General features: G+C 39.1%; 1 pseudogene across 1 annotated transcript; it reads left to right on the top strand.

Annotated features, from left to right (window-relative positions):
* Positions 1-21,297: 21,297 nt before the first annotated feature.
* On the top strand, positions 21,298-23,111 carry LOC105468822 (beta-citrylglutamate synthase B pseudogene; annotated as a pseudogene). Its single transcript, XR_011610955.1, has one exon. The product of XR_011610955.1 is annotated as a beta-citrylglutamate synthase B pseudogene (transcript).
* Positions 23,112-23,519: the final 408 nt, after the last annotated feature.

The raw sequence follows: 23,519 nt of genomic DNA on the forward strand, positions 1-23,519 counted from the left end.
AACAAAATGCCACAGACCAGGTGTCTTTAAACAACTGAAATGTATTTTCTCACAGTTATAGAGGCTGAAGCTCCAGAGCAAGGTGTCAGCAGGTTTAATTTCTTCTAAGGCCTCTCTGGCTTATAAATGGCTGACCTCTCATTGTGTGTTTACATGGTCATGCCTCTGTGCACAAAATGTTTGTGTCCTAATCTCCTCTTGTAAGGACACCAGTCAAGTTGTATTAGAACCCACCCGCAGGACCTCATTTTACCTTAATATTACCTCTCTAAAGGCCCTGTCTCCAAGTATAGTCGCATTCTGAGGTACTGGAGGTTAGAACTACAACATATAAATTTGAAGGGGACCACAGTTCAGCTCATAACAGATAAAGAATGTCAGAGGAAGAGAGGACATCAAATGACTCTAACATTTTTTTCTTTTCTAAACACTAAGAAGATTGGTTTTGCCATTTACTGAGAAAGGAAGAATAGGGGAATAGCAAGTTTGAAGATAAAAATCAGGGGGAGGTCATATTGAGTAGGCAGTTGGATTTGATACTGGAATTCAAGGAAAGGCCAGGAATAGAGATACATTAGGGTGTTTGACAGAAAATATGTGGTATTTAAAATGTGAGACAGTTGAAATTGCCTAGATAATGCGTTCAGATAGAGAATAAAATAAGCATGTAGGCTGAGACCTAAGCCACTCAAATATAGGAATGTTCTAGAGTAAAGGAGACTGATTAGCAGGAGGTAGGTGGAGGACCCAGAAAGTGTGTATCTGAGAAACATAGCTAACAAAATGTTTGTAGACATAAGGAAGTCTCAAATGTATTATAATTTGCCAATAAGACGAGTAAAATGATGACCAAGGAGAAGCCACTGGATTTTTCTACCTGGAAGTTGTTGTTGACAAATCAATATTGGTGGAGTAGTAAATATGAATTCTTAATTCCTCACATATGGCAAATCATTTATCCAAATAATTTTGTGATCTCACTCCTGGTATTCAGAGCATGTCGGTGGACAGAAATTATCTGCATATTCACCTGAATTCAGTTTTCTTCTGCCTCCTCCTCTGATCAAGTACTCAAGTTCCTCAACTTGATTAGCAAGCTGATAGTCCACCTAGCTCTTGCCACCTTATTCCTTCCATGTGATGAAATCAAAACCTCCTTGAGGTTTTGCTGTGAGTCAAATGAATCAGCTTAAACCACAATTTTTCCCTGACCTCAAAGTAAGAATCCCAGTTGCTTGCCTAGAACTACCTGCTGCCATTTTAAACACTCTGTATCTGACTATAGATACAATAGATAAAAAAGCATTCAAACCACAAATTCTTCTAAAAAAATTCTTATTTTCACAATTATCCACCTGATAAATTAAGTCATTTAAAAAATTAAGTCATTACTTGCTATAATGGATAGCACCTGAAGGTGGTTACGTCCACCAGGCCATGAATAACTCACTGGTGACGGTGAGTGGTCCAGTATCTATTACATGGATATGGTGGTATGTTTCATAACAGATCACTGAGATGATTGCACACTGATAACATACAAATTGTGGTTGTTGTTAGCCATTCTATGTCTTGAGCAGTAAAATCTATTTTGGAAAATAAATTGCAATCAGGCAAGTGTACACAAGTTATATTAATTTGAAACAAGTTGGGCTTAGGAACTGCAATCAGAAAAAAATACTGTTTTTTCCTTCCCCACTGTCCATTCAGACATGCCCTATAGGCCTATTTCAAAACTGCTCTTTTGTTTCTAAATCACAAAACAATAATCACTTAGTAGCTATATGTCCAACTAAGTATAAGAATAAAAGAAAAATCTAGACTTTTTAAGATTTAAAATGTTTGTGTTTGATTTATTTCCAACTTCTGCAATTTTATTCTCTTTCTATATTTAATATGTTGCTGCTGGTATCATCAGGGTTAAGAACAGAGGAGGGAGAAGAGATTTGGAGGCAGAAAAGTTCTAAAAGATAGAAATGTGGCAATGGCATGTCATATGCTCATGCCTGGGCTCTCCGGGTTTAAGAGATATTTCACCTGGCTCTTTCTCTCATAGGATGCTTTAGTAGGCTCATAGAGAAGCCCCATTCAATGGATGGCTTCAGTCTCCTCCTACAGTGGCTGAACATGGATAATACACTTCTCTTTCAATCCCTGGTTGCATGTGGAAATTCCATATATATTCCTTCCTGTTCCGTTGAACTATGTCCCTTTAATATGGCCTCAGGTGCTCAAGCTTTTGTTTGCCAGCTCTTATTCTCTCTCTATTCCCCTTACAAAGACACACGTTTGTTCCTCAAAATACACCCTGACTTGTCATTAGTAGAAGCACAGCACAAGTACTTCTAAAATGCAGCTACCATCTTTCTTTCTGCTGTCAGCTAGGCAACTCCAGAGACAGGTGTCCACTTTCAGACCTCTCAGGCATAGATCCAGTAACAGGCTCTGCATCTTGACAGACTCCAGGGACATGGAATCAACTTCTCCAAGTGGCCTCCTTGAAGCCCCTCTCACTTGGCATGAAGAGAAAAGCAGATTGCTAACACTGCTGCCCTATGAGTGCCCCATCTGTGTCCACGTATCATGTTAACAATGTTCTTTTAAAAATGCAGCTCTAATTGCCAACAACCCTTTGGCCACTATAATGCCTTTGGAAAACTGAGACTAGAGGTGAACTAAAAATTGAAAAACTAGTTCTTGATTGCCTGCTAGGTAAGCTCTATTCAGGTAGATTTGTACCTTACTTTGGAATGTGGGAGTATTTGCCACCTATTTCACTTACTTTCTTGAGGTGTTAGCAAATAATGACAGAAAATGTCTCATTTTTTTATGTTTTTATTTTTAATTTCTGTGGGTATATATAGTAGTTGTATATACTTATGGGACACATGAAATGTTTTGATACAAAAAAAAAAGAAAGAATGAAGACCTACTTTTTGATAGCAACTGGGTAACTATAGTCAATAATAACTTAATTGTACATTTTAAGTAACTAAAAGGGTATAATTGGAATGTTCGTAACATAAAGGGAATGGATAGCCCATTCTCCATGATGTGATTATTTCACATTGCGTGCCTATAGAAAAGGTCCCATTTTGATGTCTTGTTAATTTAGCATACAAATATATTGCATAAAGAAAACTTTGGGGGAACGAGAATGTATTAATCCATTTTCACACTGCTATAAAGAACTGCCTGACAGTGGGTAATTTATAAAGAAAAGAGGTTTAATTGACTCACAGATCCACATGGCTTGGGGGAACCTCAGGAAACTTACAATCACGGCAAAAGGTGAAGGAGAAGCAAGCACCATCTTTACAAGGCAGCAGGAAAGAGAGGTTGTGAGGACTGTCACACACTTTTAAACCATCAGATTTCATGAGAACTCACTCACTATCACAAGAACAACATGAGAGACTCATGGGGGATCCCATGATCCAATAACATCCCACAAGATCCCTCCCCTGACATATGAGGATTACAATTTAAGATGAGATTTGGGTGGGAGCCAGAGCCAAACCATATCAAAGGACTAATTAATATATTTAAACTCTAGAAAAATGTTCAGCCAATACTGATCACTGGCATTGTAGATAAAGAAACTTCTATTGGCCTTTAAAATATGGCCCAGTTATATAATAGAATACTGCTCAGAAAAAAAGTAAATAACTAGAGATGCCTGCAACAATCTTGATCTATCTCAAAACACACACACACACACACACACACACACACACACACACACAGAAAAAAACACTATGCAGAGCAAAAGAAGTCAGTCACAAAATAGGACATATTACCATACCATTTACATGAAACTCTCAAAAAGAAAAATGTAAATCATTACTGACAGACAGAAAATCAGCAGTTGTTTGTAAATGTGAGGGAGTTTCACTGGGTTGAGGTACAAGAATTTTCTTGGTGACAGAAACTCTTATGGTGGTGAATATATATGTATATGAGTATATAAAGTTACCAAAACTCATCAAACAGTATACATTTAATGGCTAGTTTTATTTTATGTAAATTATATTTCAATAAAGTTCATTTTAAAAATATACATATTATATATACACACCCACACATGTATACATATATTTAGAAATTTCTAAATATTAGAAATCAGAAATACTAGAAATCTATATTTCTAAATTACATGTATACATATCTATATACATATATTTCTAAATTCAGTGTAAGAGCTATATACCCAGACTGTATCATATTTGCCTTTATAGAATCGCTTTCCCTGAATTGTACTATATCTTTATGCTTTGTCATAAAGCTCCCAAAGAACACAGTAAAAAGTAACCTCATCAACCCAAACTGCATTTTCTGGAGGGATGCTTTCCAGTTAGTTGTTCACCATATTATACAATATTCTTTCCATGAGGACAAACGAGAAATTTCAGCAATATGTGAGCTACTTGCAAACAATGTGTTTGTACCCTATGGACACTGAATCACATAAATGATTATTTTTTTCTCTCCCTGGTTACTTTTTCAAATTGAGAGGTTTGCAACCTATGGGTTTCATGGCATGAACTCTATATATTAACAAAATTTTTTATTTCTCGTATTTCCCCCATTAACATTAAAGTCTCTTCTATTAGCAGTGATTTATTATTGTAGAAAGGAATAAATAATAATAAATAAATAATAAATAATAAATAATTTAGTAAAAAAGATATTCTCAAAAACATCTGTCAAACAAAGAGAAAGACTATAAAGGATGATAAATGCAAACACTCTAATAATTCAACTCCAAATGCTAAAGAACTGCTCAATTGCTTTTGATACATGCAAGACAAAATTTTGTCACAGAATACAGGCATCCATAAAGAGAAACCTGTTTTATGCCATTACTGGAAAGACTCTGTGTCTTGTCTTGCAAATCAAAGGAAATAATTATATAAAAGTCATTTCAGTGTTATTAACTGGAGAAATTGGGATTTTAAAAATGCTCATCTCATTGTGTTGATTTAAGCATTAATTAAGATAATGTGTGTACAAGAGCCTGGCAATGTTGGTGTTTTTAAAATAAATTAATGAAATTAAGTTATACAAACAACATCTAAGAATACCACAGTTGGTGACATTTATGAAGAAAAAGGAAGGCAAGTAGAGTGTGCATATTACATATTAGATGCTTCTAAGACAATAGAGCTTGAAATGAAAAAAATGCATGACCATATTAGTATTTTCTTCTTCTGGTAATTTTCTGATTGTTATTGTTTTATATTCATTTCTTCTGCAGCTGTTCTCAAGTTCACTAACCATCTTGCTTGTGTTTTATCTTATCAACACATTTCTCACATCCTCATGCAACTACCCTTCTCAAGTATCCCCAGCAGAGGCTCATATATACAGGCAACATTCTCTTCACATTTTCCTTTTATTTCTAGTTTACTCCCAGCATGGCTTCACAAGGAAGGGAGCAGCACTGCCAAGACTTTCTCCAGGTTTAGTGAAAAAAGCTGTTAAACAAGCTCTGATTTGTCTTTCTAGGTCCACAGGAGGTAAAGCCTTTATGTTCATTTACTAGTTCATTTGACAAGGAATAATCGAGCATTTTCTTTGTGCTAACTGATAGGTAACTAAGGATTGCAAAGTGAGTTCACAAACACTGCCTCAGCAAGCCTAAACATCATCTTCAGGTGGACTTATTACTGTCTCCATTTCACACAGGGAAAACTAACTGAAGAGTACCTGAGGTGGAGTGACTTTTCTAGCCTAGAGATTAGACTCTTGACTTCCACTTTCTGCAGTATGGCAGTGTAGAAGGACCCTACCATGACAATATAACTAGTTCTAAGATGTATTTCAACAAGTTTTATAATAAATTGCAAAAAAAGGAAGTAAGGAAAAGAAAGGGGGGAAAGAAAAGAAAGAAGGAAGGAAGAAAGAAGAACAGCAACAAAAACAAAGAGCTAAAATAAAAGTTGAGAGTGGTAAGCTGTAAGAGAATATGGAAGTCAGGTTACCCTAGAGTAAATGCCTACATCAGCGCAAGGCTGTTTTGAGCCAACATGAAGTTGGAAAAGATAAACCTGGGGAGTCCCCCACTTTAAGCTCAGCACCTCAAAGAGAACAAATGCAGTACTAAATCAAAAGTGTCCACCAGCTCTCAACAGAAACAATAAAAGCCTCCAAAGGAAAGCATCATCAATTTATACCCTCCGGTTGCACACAGATTAAGTTGAACCAATAAAATATTAACAAAAACAAAAGGAAACAAGCCATCATATGATACAGCAGAAATAACAAAAAAATGGATTTCTTTAGATGACCGAAGTTCTCAGATATAAAGTATAACTGTATAAAAAATATGTATTTAATGTGTAAAGGAAAATATATAATGGGTAATTAAGAACCCAAAAAGTAAAACTAATCTATTTCAAGACAGGAGAAAAAGTGGCAGCAAAGATGGTACCAAAAGGCCAAGAAGAGAAAGGGGCAGAGCAAGATGGCCAAATAAGAGCCTCACCAATTGTCCCTTCTGCAGGAACATCAAATTTTAAATCTACACAAAAATGCACCTTCATAAGAACCAAAAATCAGTGGGAAATCACAGTTTAACTTCGTATCACTGAAAGAGGCATTGAAGAGGGTAGGAAAGACAGTCTCGAATCACCAACATCACTCCTACCCCATTCCCTGGCAGCAGTTCGATGGTGGGGAGAATCTGTGCACTTGAAGGAGGGAGAGCACAGCAATTGAGGGACTTTTCATTGAACTCAGTGCTGCCTTCTCATAGAGGACAGAAAAACCCAGGTGAACTCAGTCAATATGCACTCATAGAGGGATAATTTAGACCAGCTATAGCCAGAGAGAAATACCTATCCCAGCAGTCAGAACATGACTTTCAACAAGCCTCACCACCCCACATGGGCTAAAGTGCTTTGGGGTCCTAAATAAACTTCAAAGGAAGTCTAGCCCACGACTGCCAATTCCTAGGCAAGTCCTAGTGCTGGGCTCAGAGTCAGTGGATGTGGGGGACACATGACCTAGTGAGTCACCTTGTGCCACCCTTTCCCCAATCACAGGCAGTGCAGTTTGCAGCAACAAAAGTGACCTCTTTCTTCTTCATAAGAAGAGGAGAGGGAAGAGTAAAGAGGACTTTGTCTTGCATCTTGGATGCCAGCTCAGCCACAGAAGGCTAGGGCACCAGGCAATGTCATGAGGCCCTCATTTTAGGACCTAGTTCCTGGACAATGTTTGTAGACACACCGTGGACCAGAAGAGAACCTGCAGCCTTGAAGGGAAGGACCCAGTTTTGGTAGGATTCATCTCCTGCTGACTAAAGAGCCCTAGGGCCCTGAATAACCAGCAGCAATACCCATATGCCGTGGGCCGTGGGTGAGACTTACTGGCTTCAGGTGAGACTCGGCACATTCCTAGCTATGGTGGTTATGCTGAAAGACTCCTCTGCTTGAGAAAAGCAGAGGGAAAAGTAAAGATTTTGTCTTGTACCTTAGGTACCAACTCGGCCACAATAGGGTAGAGTGCCAAGCAGGTTTTGGGGTCCCTAATTCTAGGCCTTCCCTCTTAGACAGCATTTCTGGACCTGCCCTTGGCCAGAAAGGAGCTCTTTGCCCTAAAGGGTGAGTCCCAGGAGCGGTATCATTCACCATAAGCTGACTGAAGAGCCCTTTGGCCTTAAGTGAATATTGGCATAACCCTGGCAGTACTCCCCATGAACCTGCCTTGGTGGTGGCTATTGGGAGAGGTCCCTCAGCCTGTGGAAAGAAGAGGGAACAAAAGGAAAGATGAGGGAACAAAAGGAAAGACTTTTTCTTGTCATTTGAGTGCCAGCTTAGCCACAGTAATATAGAGCACCAGGTAGATTTCTAAGGTTTTTGACTCTAGTCTCTGACTCCCAGATGGCATCTTTGACCCACCTGAGGCCTAGGGGAACTTGTGACTCTGAAGGGAAAGACAAAACCCTGACTGGCTTTGCCACCTGCTGGTTGTAGGGCCCTAGGGCCTTGAGCAAAAATAGGCAGTAGTCAGGTAGTGGTTTCAGTAGGCCTTGGGCAAGACTAAGTGCTGTGCTGGCCTCTGGTCTGACTCAGCACAGTCTCAGTGGTGGAGGCCACAGAGGGGCTTCTGTCACCCTACTCCCAGCTCCAGGTGGCTCAGCACATAGAGAGAAACTCCATTTGTTTGGGAGATAGTAAGGAACAAGAACAAGAGTCTCTGCTTTGTGATCAGGAGAATTATTCCAGATCTTATCCCAGATCACCAAGGAGCCATGGTATTATTGGGCTGGGGGTGCTCCCTAACACAGATACAGCTTAGATCACAACACCTAAGTCCCTTCAAATACCTGGAAAGTCTTCCCAAAAAAGACAGGTACGAATAAGCCTAGACTCTGAAGACTATAATAAATACCTACCTCTGAGACTTACTGGCTTCAAGTGAGACTCAGAACATTCCTAGCTGTGGTGGTCCAAAAGCCCAAGGGCTCATCAGGATACAAAGAAGAAATTCAGAATTCTATTAGACAAATTTAACGAACAGATTGAAATAATGTAAAAGAATCAATTAGAAATTCTGGAGCTGAAAAAATGCAATTGATATACTGAAGAATACATCAGAGACCCTTAACAGCAGACTTGACCAAGCTGAAGAAAGAATTAGTGAACTTGAAGACAGTATTTGAAAATACACAAAGGAAAGGAAACAAAAGAAAAAGGAATTAAAAAAACAATGAAACACACCCATTAAATCTAGAAAGCAGACTCAAAAGGGCAAATCTAACAGTTATTGGCCTTAAAGAGCAGGTAGAATAAGAGATAGGAGTAGAAAGTTTATTCAAAAGGATAATAACAGAGAACTTCCCAAACCTAGAGAAAAGTATCAATATCCTAACACAGGAAGGTTATAGAACACCAAGCAGATTTAACCCAAAGAAGACTACCTAAAGGCAATTAATAAACTCTCAATGATGAAGAATAAAGAAAGGATACCTAAAAGCAGCAAAAGAAAAGAAACAAGTAACATACAATGGATCTCCAATACTTCTAGCAGGATTTTCAGTGGAAACCTTACAGACCAGGAGAGAGTGACATGACATGTTTAAAGCATTGAAGAGAAAAAAACCTTTACCCTAGAATAGTATATACTGCAAAAATATCCTTCAAATGTGAAGGAGAAATAAACACTTTCCACACAAACAAAAGCTGTGGAATTTCATCAGCACCAGACATGCCCTACAAGAAATGCAAAAGGCAGTACTTCAGTCAAAAAGTAAAGGATGTTAATGAGCAATAAGTAATCACCTGAAGGTACAAATTCACTGGTAAGAGTAAGTACACAGAAATTATAAGACTGTAACTGTGGTGTGTAAACTACTCATATCTTACGTAGAAAGAGGAGAAGATGAACCAATCAAAAATAATAACTATGACAACTTTTCAAGACATAGACAGTACTGTAAGATACAAATAGGGAAAACAAAAAGTTAAAAAGTGTGGAGATGGGCCAGGCACGGTGGCCCACGCCTGTAATCCCAGCACTTTGGGAGTCCAAGGCAGGCGAATCATGAGGTCAGGATATCGAGACCATCCTGGCTAACACGGTGAAACCCCGTCTCTACTAAAAATACAAAAAATTAGCCAGGCGTGGTGGCAGGTGCCTGCAGTCCCAGCTACTCAGGAGGCTGAGGCAGGAGAATGGCTTGAACCCGGGAGGCGGAGCTTGCAGTGAGCCAAGATTGCACCACTGCACTCCAACCTGGGCAATGGAGGGAGACTCTGTCTCAAAAAAAAAAAAAAAAAAAAAAAAGCGTGGAGATGAAGTTAAAGAGTAAAGTGTTTATTGGTTTTATTTTTGCTTGTTTGTTTATGCAATCAGTGTTATATTGTCAAAGTTTGAGATAATGGCTTGTAAGATGTCTCTGCAAGCCTCATGGTAATCTCAAATCTAAAAACATGCAAGAGATACATGAAAAATAAAAAGCAAAAAATTAAAACATACCACCAGACAAAATCAACTTCAATAACAGGAAGACAGAAAGTAAAGAAAGAAGAAAGAGAAGATCAAAACAACCACAAAACCAATAACAAAATGGCAGGAGTAAGTCCTTACTTATTAATAATAACATTGAATGTAAATGGATTAAACTCTCTCTCTCTCTCTCTTTTTTTTTTTTTTAAGACGAAATCTCGCTCTGTCGCCCAGGCTGGAGTGCAATGGCACAACCTCGGTTCACTGCAAGCTCCACCTCCTGGGTTCATGCCATTCTCCTGCCTCAGCTTCCCAAGCAGCTGGGACTCCAGGCACCTGCCGCCACGCCCAACCAATATTTTGTATTTCTAGTAAAGATGGAGTTTCACTGTGTTAGCCAGCATGGTCTCGATCTCCTGACCTCATGATCTGCCCGCCTCGGCCTCCCAAAGTGCTGGGATTACAGGCATGAGCCACCTTACTCGGCCTTAAACTCTTTAATTAAAAAAAGAAAGCAGAAAGAGAAGGCCACAAAACAACCTGAAAACAAATAACAAAATGACAAAAGTAAGTCCTTACTTATCAATAATAACATTGAATATAAATTGCCTAAATTCTTCTATCAAAAGACATAGAGTGGCTGAATGTATTTTTTTTAAATGTATTACCTATTGCATAGAAAAAACACACTTATTAGAGATACACATGGACTGAAAATAAAGGGACAGAAAAAGATATCCTATGCCAATGGAAACCACAAAGAAGACGAGTAGCTATACCCATAGCAGACAAAACGGATTTCAAGTCAAAAACTGTAGTAAGAGACAAAGAAGGTCATTATACAATGGTAAAGGAATGAATCCAGCAAGAGGATATAACTACTACAGGTATAAATGCCCCCAACACTGAAGCACTCAGCTAGTTAAAACAAGTATTATTAGAGCTAAAGAAGGAGATTAAACTCCAAAGCAATAATAGCTAGAGAGTTCAACAACCTTCTTTCTGCCTTGGACAGATTATCCATAAGAAAAATCAATAAAGAGATATTGGACTTACTCTGCACCATAGAACAAATGGACCTAATAGATATTTACAGAACATTTCATCCAACAGCTGCAGAATACACATTCTTCTCCTAATCACATGGTCCATTCTCAAGGATAGATCATATGTTGGGTCACAAAACAAATCTCGAAACATTCAAAAAAACTGAAATAATATCAACCATCTTTTCTGACCACAATGGAATAAAACTGGAAATCAATAACAAGAGGAATTTTGGAAACTATACAAACACACAGAAATTAAACAATATGTTCCCAAATGACCAGTGGGTTAATGAAGAAATTAAGAAAATTGAAACATTTCTTGAAACAAGTGACAATGGAAACACACATACCAAAATCTACTCAATACAGCAAAAGCAATATTAAGAGGAAAGTTTATAGCCGTAAGTGCCTACATCAAAAAAGTAGAAAAACTTCAACTAAATGGACAAGTGGGATTGTGTCAAGTTCAAGAGATTCTGCAAAGCCAATAAGAAATCAATGCAGTGAAGAGACAACCCACAGAATGGGAGAAAATACTTGTGAACCACAAATCTGACTGGGGATTAATAACTAGAATATATAAGGAGCTCAAACAACTCTATAGGAAATATATATAATAATCGAATTTTAAAACGAGCAAAATATCTGAATAGACAGTTATCAAAAGAAGACATAAAAATGGCAAATAGGTACATGAAAAGATGCTCAATAACATTAACCAAGAGAGAAATGCACAACACTGCAAAAAAAAATCTCGCCCCAGTAAAAATGGCTTTTATCCAAAAAACAGGCAAGAGCAAATGCTGGTAAGGATGCAGAGAAAAGAGAACCCTCCCACATTGTTGGTGGGAAAGTAAATTAGTAGAAGCACTATGGAGAACAGTTTGGAGGTGCCTCAAAAAAACTAAAAGTAGAGTTACTATATAATCCAGCAATCCTCTCCTAGGTGTATACACAAAAGAAATCAGTTGATACATTTGGCTGTGTCCCCACCCAAATCTCATCTTGAATTCCCACATTTTAGGAGGGAAACAACAGGAGGTAATTGAATCATGGGGGCAGGACTTTCCCATGCTGTTCTTATGACAGTGAATAAGTCTCATGAGATATGATGGTTTTAAAAACAGGAGTTCCCCTGCACAAGCTCTCTTCTCTTGCCTGCTGCCATGTGAGATGTGTCTTTCACCTTCTGCCGTGATTGTGAGGCCTCCCCAGCCACGTGGAACTGTAAGTACAATTAACCTCTTTCTTTTGTGAATTGCCCAGTCTCAGGTATGTCTTAATCAGTAGTGTGAAAATGAATGACTACATCAGTATATTGAAGAGGTATCTTCATTCTCATGTTTATTGGAGCACTGCTCACAATAGCCAAGATTTTGAAGCAACCCAAGTGTCCATCAACAAACTAAATGAATAAAGAAAATGTGGTACATTTACACAATGTATTGCTATTCAGCCCTAAAAAGAATGAGATTCTGTTGTTTGCAACAACATGGATGGAACTGGAGATTATTATATTAAGTGAAATAATCCAGGAACAGAGAGACAGACTTTGAATGTTCTCACTAATTTGTGAGAGCTAAAAATTAAAACAATTGAACAAATGGAGACAGAGAGTAGAAGGATGGTTAATAGAGGCTGGGAAGGATAGTGGGAGTTTGGGGAGTGGGGAAGTGGGGATGGTTAATGGGTACAAAAAAATAGAAAGAATGAGTAAGAACTAGTATTTAATAGCACAACAGGGTGACTATAGTCAATGGTAATTTAATTGTACATTTTAAATAACGGGGTACTTATTTAAAAAATAAATAATATAATTAAATTGGATTGTTTGTAACCAAAGGATAAACACTTAAGGCGAAGGATACCCCACTTACCCTGATGTTATTATTAAGCATTGCATGCCTGTACCAAAATATATCATGTACTCCATAAATATCTACACCTACTATGATCCACAAAAATTAAAAATAAGTAAATTTTAAAAATATGAAAAGTTTTCAAAGGCCAAAAGGTAGCAAGGGAAGAAATACTCATGGAGGCAATGGCAAGCCCAGGGCTGAGGCAACCAGGCAGGTGGCGGTGAGTGGCAAGGAAGGAGGAATAACCGCAGAGGCTGCACCAAGCCCACTAGACTTTAGAATGTATTGTAGTGCAGGTTTCCTGTCAACAAGTTCTTTCAACACTTGTACAGTTGAAAATGTCTATGTATGGAGCAAGATGGCCGAATAGGAGCAGCTCCAGTCTCCAACTCCCAGCGCGAGCGACACAGAAGACCGGTGATTTCTGCATTTTCAACTGAGGTACTGGGTTCATCTCACTGGGGAGTGCCTGATGATCGGTGCTGGTCAGCTGCTGCAGCCCGACCAGCGAGAGCTGAAGCAGGGCGAGGCATTGCCTCACCTGGGAAGCGCAAGGGGGAAGGGAGTCCCTTTTCCTAGCCAGGGGAACTGAGACACACAACACCTGGAAAATCGGGTAACTCCCACCCCAATACTGCGCTTTAAGCAAACAGGCACACCAGGAGATCATATCCCACACCTGGCCAGGAGGGTCCCACACCCACGGAGCCTCCCTCATTGCTAGCGCAGCAGTCTGTGATCTACCAGCAAGGCAGCAGCGAGGCTGGGGGAGGGGCGCCCGCCATTGCTGAGGCTTAAGTAGGTAAACAAAGCCACTGGGAAGCTCGAACTGGGTGGAGCTCACAGCAGCTCAAGGAAACCTGCCTGTCTCTGTAGACTCCACCTCTGGGGACAGGGCACAGTAAACTAAACAAACGCAGCAGTCACCTCTGCAGACGCAAACGACTCTGTCTGACAGCTTTGAAGAGAGCAGTGGATCTCCCAACATGGAGGTTGAGATCTGAGAAGGGACAGACTCCCTGCTCAAGTGGGTCCCTGACCCCTGAGTAGCCTAACTGGGAGACATCCCCCACTAGGGGCAGTCTGACACCCCACACCTCACAGGGAGGAGTACACCCCTGAGAGGAAGCCTCCAAAGCAAGAATCAGACAGGTACACTCGCTGTTCAGAAATATTCTATCTTCTGCAGCCTCTGCTGCTGATACCCAGGCAAACAGGGTCTGGAGTGGACCTCAAGCAATCTCCAACAGACCTACAGCTGAGGGTCCTGACTGTTAGAAGGAAAACTATCAAACAGGAAGGACACCTACACCAAAACCCCATCAGTACATCACCATCATCAAAGACCAGAGGCAGATAAAACCACAAAGATGGGGAAAAAGCAGGGCAGAAAAGCTGGAAATTCAAAAAATAAGAGCGCATCTCCCCCGGCAAAGGAGCGCAGCTCATCGCCAGCAACGGATCAAAGCTGGACGGAGAATGACTTTGACGAGATGAGAGAAGAAGGCTTCAGTCCATCAAATTTCTCAGAGCTAAAGGAGGAATTACGTACCCAGCGCAAAGAAACTAAAAATCTTGAAAAAAAAAGTGGAAGAATTGATGGCTAGAGTAATTAATGCAGAGAAGGTCCTAAACGAAATGAAAGAGATGAAAACCATGACACGAGAAATACGTGACAAATGCACAAGCTTCAGTAACCGACTCGATCAACTGGAAGAAAGAGTATCAGCGATTGAGGATCAAATGAATGAAATGAAGTGAGAAGAGAAACCAAAAGAAAAAAGAAGAAAAAGAAATGAACAAAGCCTGCAAGAAGTATGGGATTATGTAAAAAGACCAAATCTACGTCTGATTGGGGTGCCTGAAAGTGAGGGGGAAAATGGAACCAAGTTGGAAAACACTCTTCAGGATATCATCCAGGAGAACTTCCCCAACCTAGTAGGGCAGGCCAACATTCAAATCCAGGAAATACAGAGAACACCACAAAGATACTCCTCGAGAAGAGCAACTCCAAGACACATAATTGCCAGATTCACCAAAGTTGAAATGAAGGAAAAAATCTTAAGGGCAGCCAGAGAGAAAGGTCGGGTTACCCACAAAGGGAAGCCCATCAGACTAACAGCAGATCTCTAGGCAGAAACTCTACAAGCCAGAAGAGAGTGGGGGCCAATATTCAACATTCTTAAAGAAAAGAATTTTAAACCCAGAATTTCATATCCAGCCAAACTAAGTTTCATAAGTGAAGGAGAAATAAAATCCTTTACAGATAAGCAAATGCTTAGAGATTTTGTCACCACTAGGCCTGCCTTACAAGAGACCCTGAAGGAAGCACTAAACATGGAAAGGAACAACCGGTACCAGCCATTGCAAAAATATGCCAAAATGTAAAGACCATTGAGGCTAGGAAGAAACTGCATCAACTAACGAGCAAAATAACCAGTTAATATCATAATGGCAGGATCAAGTTCACACATAACAATCTTAACCTTAAATGTAAATGGACTAAATGCTCCAATGAAAAGACACAGACTGGCAAACTGGATAAAGAGTCAAGACCCATCAGTCTGCTGTATTCAGGAGACCCATCTCACACGCAGAGACATACATAGGCTCAAAATAAAGGGATGGAGGAAGATTTACCAAGCAAATGGAGAACAAAAAAAAGCAGGGGTTGCAATACTAGTCTCTGATAAAACAGACTTTAAACCATCAAAGATCAAAAGAGACAAAGAAGGCCACTACATAATGGTAAAGGGATCAATTCATCAGGAAGAGCTAACTATCCTAAATATATATGCACCCAATACAGGAGCACCCAGATTCATAAAGCAAGTCCTTAGAGACTTACAAAGAGATTTAGACTCCCATACAATAATAATGGGAGACTTCAACACTCCACTGTCAACATTAGACAGATCAACGAGACAGAAAGTTAACAAGGATATCCAGGAATTGAACTCATCTCTGCAGCAAGCAGACCTAATAGACATCTATAGAACTCTCCACCCCAAATCAACAGAATATACATTCTTCTCAGCACCACATCATACTTACTCCAAAATCGACCACGTAATTGGAAGTAAAGCACTCCTCAGCAAATGTACAAGAACAGAAATTATAACAAACTGTCTCTCAGACCACAGTGCAATCAAACTAGAACTCAGGACTAAGAAACTCAATCAAAACCGCTCAACTACATGGAAACTGAACAACCTGCTCCTGAATGACTACTGGGTACATAACGAAATGAAGGCAGAAATAAAGATGTTCTTTGAAACCAATGAGAACAAAGACACAACATACCAGAATCTCTGGGACACATTTAAAGCAGTGTGTAGAGGGAAATTTATAGCACTAAATGCCCACAAGAGAAAGCAGGAAAGATCTAAAATTGACACTCTAACATCGCAATTAAAAGAACTAGAGAAGCAAGAGCAAACACATTTGAAAGCTAGCAGAAGGCAAGAAATAACTAAGATCAGAGCAGAACTGAAGGAGATAGAGACACAAAAAACCCTCCAAAACATCAATGAATCCAGGAGTTGGTTTTTTGAAAAAATCAACAAAATTGACAGACCACTAGCCAGACTAATAAAGAAGAAAAGAGAGAAGAATCAAATCGACGCAATTAAAAATGATAAAGGGGATATCACCACCGACCCCACAGAAATACAAACTACCATCAGAGAATACTATAAACACCTCTACGCAAATAAACTGGAAAATCTAGAAGAAATGGATAATTTCCTGGACACTTACACTCTTCCAAGACTAAACCAGGAAGAAGTTGAATCCCTGAATAGATCAATAGCAGGCTCTGAAATTGAGGCAACAATTAATAGCCTACCAACCAAAAAAAGTCCAGGACCAGATGGATTCACAGCTGAATTCTACCAGAGGTACAAGGAGGAGTTGGTACCATTCCTTCTGAAACTATTCCAATCAATAGAAAAAGAGGGAATCCTCCCTAACTCATTTTATGAGGCCAACATCATCCTGATACCAAAGCCTGGCAGAGACACAACAAAAAAAGAGAATTTTAGACCAATATCCCTGATGAACATCGATGCAAAAATCCTCAATAAAATACTGGCAAACCGGATTCAGCAACACATCAAAAAGCTTATCCACCATGATCAAGTGGGCTTCATCCCTGGGATGCAAGGCTGGTTCAACATTCGCAAATCAATAAACATAATCCAGCATATAAACAGAACCAAAGACAAGAACCACATGATTATCTCAATTGATGCAGAAAAGGCTTTTGACAAAATTCAACAGCCCTTCATGCTAAAAACGCTCAATAAATTCGGTATTGATGGAACGTACCTCAAAATAATAAGAGCTATTTATGACAAACCCACAGCCAATATCATACTGAATGGGCAAAAACTGGTAAAATTCCCTTTGAAAACTGGCACAAGACAGGGATGCCCTCTCTCACCACTCCTATTCAACATAGTGTTGGAAGTTCTGGCTAGGGCAATCAGGCAAGAGAAAGAAATCAAGGGTATTCAGTTAGGAAAAGAAGAAGTCAAATTGTCCCTGTTTGCAGATGACATGATTGTATATTTAGAAAACCCCATTGTCTCAGCCCAAAATCTCCTTAAGCTGATAAGCAACTTCAGCAAAGTCTCAGGATACAAAATTAATGTGCAAAAATCACAAGCATTCTTATACACCAGTAACAGACAAACAGAGAGCCAAATCAGGAATGAACTTCCATTCACAATTGCTTCAAAGAGAATCAAATACCTAGGAATCCAACTTACAAGGGATGTAAAGGACCTCTTCAAGGAGAACTACAAACCACTGCTCAGTGAAATAAAAGAGGACACAAACAAATGGAAGAACATACCATGCTCATGGATAGGAAGAATCAATATCGTGAAAATGGCCATACTGCCCAAGGTAATTTATAGATTCAATGCCATCCCCATCAAGCTACCAATGACTTTCTTCACAGAATTGGAAAAAACTGCTTTAAAGTTCATATGGAACCAAAAAAGAGCCCACATCTCCAAGACAATCCTAAGTCAAAAGAACAAAGCTGGAGGCATCACGCTACCTGACTTCAAACTATACTACAAGGCTACAGTAACCAAAACAGCATGGCACTGGTACCAAAACAGAGATATAGACCAATGGAACAGAACAGAGTCCTCAGAAATAATACCACACATCTACAGCCATTTGATCTTTGACAAACCTGAGAGAAACAAGAAATGGGGAAAGGACTCCCTATTTAATAAATGGTGCTGGGAAAATTGGCTAGCCATAAGTAGAAAGCTGAAACTGGATCCTTTCCTTACTCCTTATATGAAAATTAATTCAAGATGGATTAGAGACTTAAATGTTAGACCTAATACCATAAAAATCCTAGAGGAAAACTTAGGTAGTACCATTCAGGACATAGGCATGGGCAAAGACTTCATGTCTAAAACACCAAAAGCAACGACAGCAAAAGCCAAAATTGACAAATGGGATCTCATTAAACTAAAGAGCTTCTGCACAGCAAAAGAAACTACCATCAGAGTGAACAGGCAACCTACAGAATGGGAGAAAATTTTTGCAATCTACTCATCTGACAAAGGGCTAATATCCAGAACCTACAAAGAACTCAAACAAATTTACAAGAAAAAAACAAACAACCCCATCAAAAAGTGGGCAAAGGATATGAACAGACATTTCTCAAAAGAAGACATTCATACAGCCAACAGACACATGAAAAAATGCTCATCATCACTGGCCATCAGAGAAATGCAAATCAAAACCACAATGAGATACCATCTCACACCAGTTAGAATGGCGATCATTAAAAAGTCAGGAAACAACAGGTGCTGGAGAGGATGTGGAGAAATAGGAACACTTTTACACTGTTGGTGGGATTGTAAACTAGTTCAACCATTATGGAAAACAGTATGGCGATTCCTCAAGGATCTAGAACTAGATGTACCATATGACCCAGCCATCCCATTACTGGGTATAGACCCAAAGGATTATAAATTATGCTGCTATAAAGACACATGCACACGTATGTTTACTGCAGCACTATTCACAATAGCAAAGACTTGGAATCAACCCAAATGTCCATCAGCGACAGATTGGATTAAGAAAATGTGGCACATATACACCATGGAATACTATGCAGCCATAAAAAAGGACGAGTTTGAGTCCTTTGTAGGGACTTGGATGCAGCTGGAATCCATCATTCTTAGCAAACTATCACAAGAACAGTAAACCAAACACCGCATGTTCTCACTCATAGGTGGGAACTGAACAATGAGATCACTCGGACTCAGGAAGGGGAACATCACACACCGGGGCCTATCATGGGGAGGGGGGAGGGGGGAGGGATTGCATTGGGAGTTATACCTGATGTAAATGATGAGTTGATGGGTGCAGCACAGCAACATGGCACAAGTATACATATGTAACAAACCCGCACGTTATGCACATGTACCCTACAACTTAAAGTATAATAATAATAAATAAATTTTAAAAAAAAAGAAAATGTCTATGTATCACCTTCATTTTTTCAAATATATTTTCATTGGACTAAAATTTTTACCTGAAAAATTGCTTTCTTTCAGCATTATAATTATGTCATCCCACTGTCTTCTGGCACTATTTTTGTCTCAGGAGAAATCAGATGCCATTAATATTGTTATACCATTGTGTAAAATTTCTTTTCTCTCTGGCTCCCTTTAAGGTATGTTCTTTATCTTTGATTTTAAACTGTTTGATTATGATGTAGTTTTATTTGCCTTTAGTTAATTTTCAGACTTTCTTCACACTGTGTCTGTTTTTGTTTTTTAAATCAAATTTGGAAAAAAAATGTTGACTAATGGTTTTTCAGATAGATAGACCCAACAATTCTACTTTTAGGTAATAACACTAGAGAATTTTTTTTAATTCTGCATGTTTTATACACACATATGCACAAAAAATAAGAAATATTATAATAGCCAAGATATGGAAATAATCCAGATGTCCATTATCAAATGAATGAATTAACACATTGTGGCATATTCAAACAATGAAATGCTACTCAAAAAATTAAAGCAATGAAGTACTGATGAACACAGCACCATGCATAAATATGAAAAAGATGATGCTGATTGAAAACCATAACATACTCCATAGGATACTATTTATGCACAAATTTAGAGCGGAATAGACAAAATTTTAGTTGTAGATATGAGCAGTGTGGCCTGGTGAGGAAATAGTTGACTGAAAAGAAGCACACCAGAATTTAGAATATACTGGATTATGAAAATAGTTTAGACACTAATTGGAGTGATGATTACATAAGTGCGTGTGTGTGTGTGTGTGTGTGTATACTCAGCAAACGATATACTTAATATCTTCGGATCATGCAACAAGGTACTTATGTGCCTGCTAAAATTTCATTGGAAGCCTAAACAAACAACTGATTAAACATATCTAAATGGAGAAATTCAGAAATTGAAACTAGATCAGAAGAAAAGGCCCAACTGAAGCACAGAAAGATCAATAAAGAAAATGATAAAATGAAAGTTAAGCTACAAAGAAGACATTTTCTCTTTCTATTAACTTGATAGGTCAAGTACGTGTATCAAACTTCGATAACAAATAATAAAAAATTCAGGTTAAAACATTATAAGAATCCTTCTAAAATAATGTAGAGTTGACAACAGACTTATGAATCATGACACTAAAATCTAAGCAAAGGTAGAAATCCAAGGAGGCGAGCAGAACACTGAAACCACTTTAATTCTGAGGGATTTTGCCATACCTAGGAAGAGCTTAGATTTTGAGAGTTTCCCAGGATTTTCGGTAGAGCAATAAAACCTGGGGAGTAATAAAGTCTGTGACTCTAACGGCAATTCATTTAGGTAAGAATGGCTTAAATAAACACATCTAACCCTGTCCCAATCCAAGGCTAATGCAAGGAAAGTTGCCTTGGCTCTGATGAGAAAGGGGCATGGGATATGAAAATAATTCCACAAAGTCTTCAGGATTGCAGATAAATCTCCAGCTTATTTGTGACTGACATTCATAGCATTTTATAGTTCTAAAAGCCTCAAATTAAAAGTGGTCCCTGACAAGAGGTGCCCTTTGGTGCCTGGAAGTAGCAAACACAAAGGATGTAAACTCAAAAATCCCCACAAATAATTTTATGTGGGCACTAAGTATTTCATAATCAAAAATGAGCCCAGAAGGAAACAAGACACACTAGGGGAGAATCATCCAAAAGCTGAATAAAAACCAGCAGAGAAAGCTCTATAAAAACTCATGAACAGTGGGTCTTGATGAGCTTCCGGGTTTATGGATTCGTGGGCTGCTTCCAACTGCTAGGAGGGTGGTGCACTCCAACTCCGGACCGAAGACCCTGTGCTCAGGACTCTTCCAGACCTCTTTATCCGGCTGTTCATCTTCCATAATCAACTGGTAGATATTACATCCAAGAGGAAATAATCCAGGCAAGGAAGCACAAGCTAATCAAGATGTGTAGTTCTGTGGCTGCCAAGTTGTGGTTTTTGACAGATCGTCGCATCAGGGAAGACTATCCTCAAAAAGAGATTTTACGAGCGCTGAAGGCCAAATGTTGTGAGGAGGAACTGGACTTTAGGGCTGTGGTGATGGATGAGGTGGTGCTGACAATCGAGCAAGGAAACCTGGGTCTGCGGATCAATGGAGAGCTAATCACTGCCTACCCACAAGTGGTGGTAGTCAGAGTACCAACCCCTTGGGTGCAGAGTGATAGTGACATCACTGTTTTGCGCCATCTAGAGAAGATGGGATGCCGGTTAATGAACCGACCTCAAGCCATCCTGAACTGCGTTAATAAGTTCTGGACATTTCAAGAGTTAGCTGGCCATGGTGTTCCTCTGCCAGATACTTTCTCTTATGGTGGCCATGAAAATTTTGCTAAAATGATTGATGAAGCAGAAGTACTGGAGTTTCCAATGGTAGTAAAGAATACGCGGGGTCATAGAGGTAAAGCTGTTTTCTTGGCTCGAGATAAGCACCATTTGGCTGATCTAAGCTATCTTATTCGCCATGAAGCACCATACCTGTTCCAGAAGTATGTTAAAGAGTCTCATGGACGGGATGTACGTGTCATTGTCGTGGGAGGCCGTGTGGTTGGCACCATGTTACCTTGTTCAACAGATGGGAGAATGCAAAGCAACTGCTCATTAGGTGGTGTGGGGATGATGTGCTCATTGAGTGAACAAGGGAAGCAGCTAGCTATCCAGGTGTCTAATATCCTGGGGATGGATGTATGTGGCATTGACCTGTTGATGAAAGATGACGGCTCCTTCTGCGTCTGTGAGGCCAATGCAAATGTAGGTTTCATCGCCTTTGATAAGGCTTGTAATCTAGATGTAGCTGGTATCATAGCAGACTATGCCGCCTCCCTTCTACCCTCTGGCTGGCTCACCCAGCGTATGTCCCTGCTCTCCGTGGTGTCCACTGCCAGTGAGACTAGTGAGCCGGAGCTGGGTCCCCCAGCCAGCACTGCTGTTGACAACATGAGTGCAAGTTCCAGCTCTGTTGACAGCGACCCTGAAAGCACGGAGCGAGAGCTGCTCACCAAGCTTCCAGGGGGCCTGTTCAACATGAACCAGCTGCTAGCCAATGAAATCAAACTACTGGTGGACTGACTCCACTGGTAATTAACCAACAAAACCCTTGTAAAACTTTCTTTCTTTTTTCTTTTCTATTTTTGAAACCAACTTGCAATGCTGTTCATGGAGGATGCTCAGGAAGATGAGAGAAAATTAGTAGGATTAGTTGGAGAGAGTGGGAGATAGATGAGACCTCTGCTCGTAAGAGGTTACTTTCATTTACAAATCCTACAAATAGAGAGGCAGAATAGGTGGGGTATAGAAAAATGTCAGGCTCTCATAGTTCCCCTTTAAATTGCTAAAAAATTTGTATACTCATAGGCCATGAGGAACAAATACTTTTTTTTTTCATGGTCCCTTGCTTTTGTTTTTGTACAAAAAAATAATAATAATAATAACAGTTTTGCTACAAATATCCGAGTAGCATAACTTCACATTGTGTTGGAAGATTTGTCATTGAGGAAAACATCTGCTTAAATTACAGGAATTTTTGTATTATACAGCTCTGAAAATTCTGCCATTTCCTTATTAACTAGCAGCTTTAGTTTGTAGTTTATGAAATCTCGAGGGGCTCTTTTACTGGGAATTCTTATTTTTGTTTTTTGTTTTTTTCCCCTTAATTTGGTGGGAGGGTCAAAGTGACTATAACCCAATAAAGACTTCTTAATGACAAAAAATAAAAATAAAAAAAAATAAAAAATAATTTAAAAAAACCAGCAGAAACAAATTCACACAAATTTCAGAAATCTTTTATAATTTTGCAATTATCAAATGTGAAGTATTTTAAACATATATTTAAAATGTTTAAGAAAATAAAAGAAGAGAAAGCCTGATAATAACTGCAGGAAAAAAACTGAATTTAACTTCTGGAATTAAAATATAGAATAGTCCAAAGTAAAAAATTAATGTGCAGTCTTAATAATATATTAGACACAATTGAAAATAGAACTGAAAATCGTTTTTAAAAATTATTCAGAAGGCCTCAAAAAGATTAAGGAAGTGGCAGAAAATGTGAAAGAGTGGGTAAGAGAGACAGAAAAAAG

The sequence above is a fragment of the Macaca nemestrina genome, chromosome 12, assembly GCF_043159975.1.
Source record: "Macaca nemestrina isolate mMacNem1 chromosome 12, mMacNem.hap1, whole genome shotgun sequence".
NCBI classification, from domain to species: Eukaryota; Metazoa; Chordata; class Mammalia; order Primates; family Cercopithecidae; genus Macaca; species Macaca nemestrina.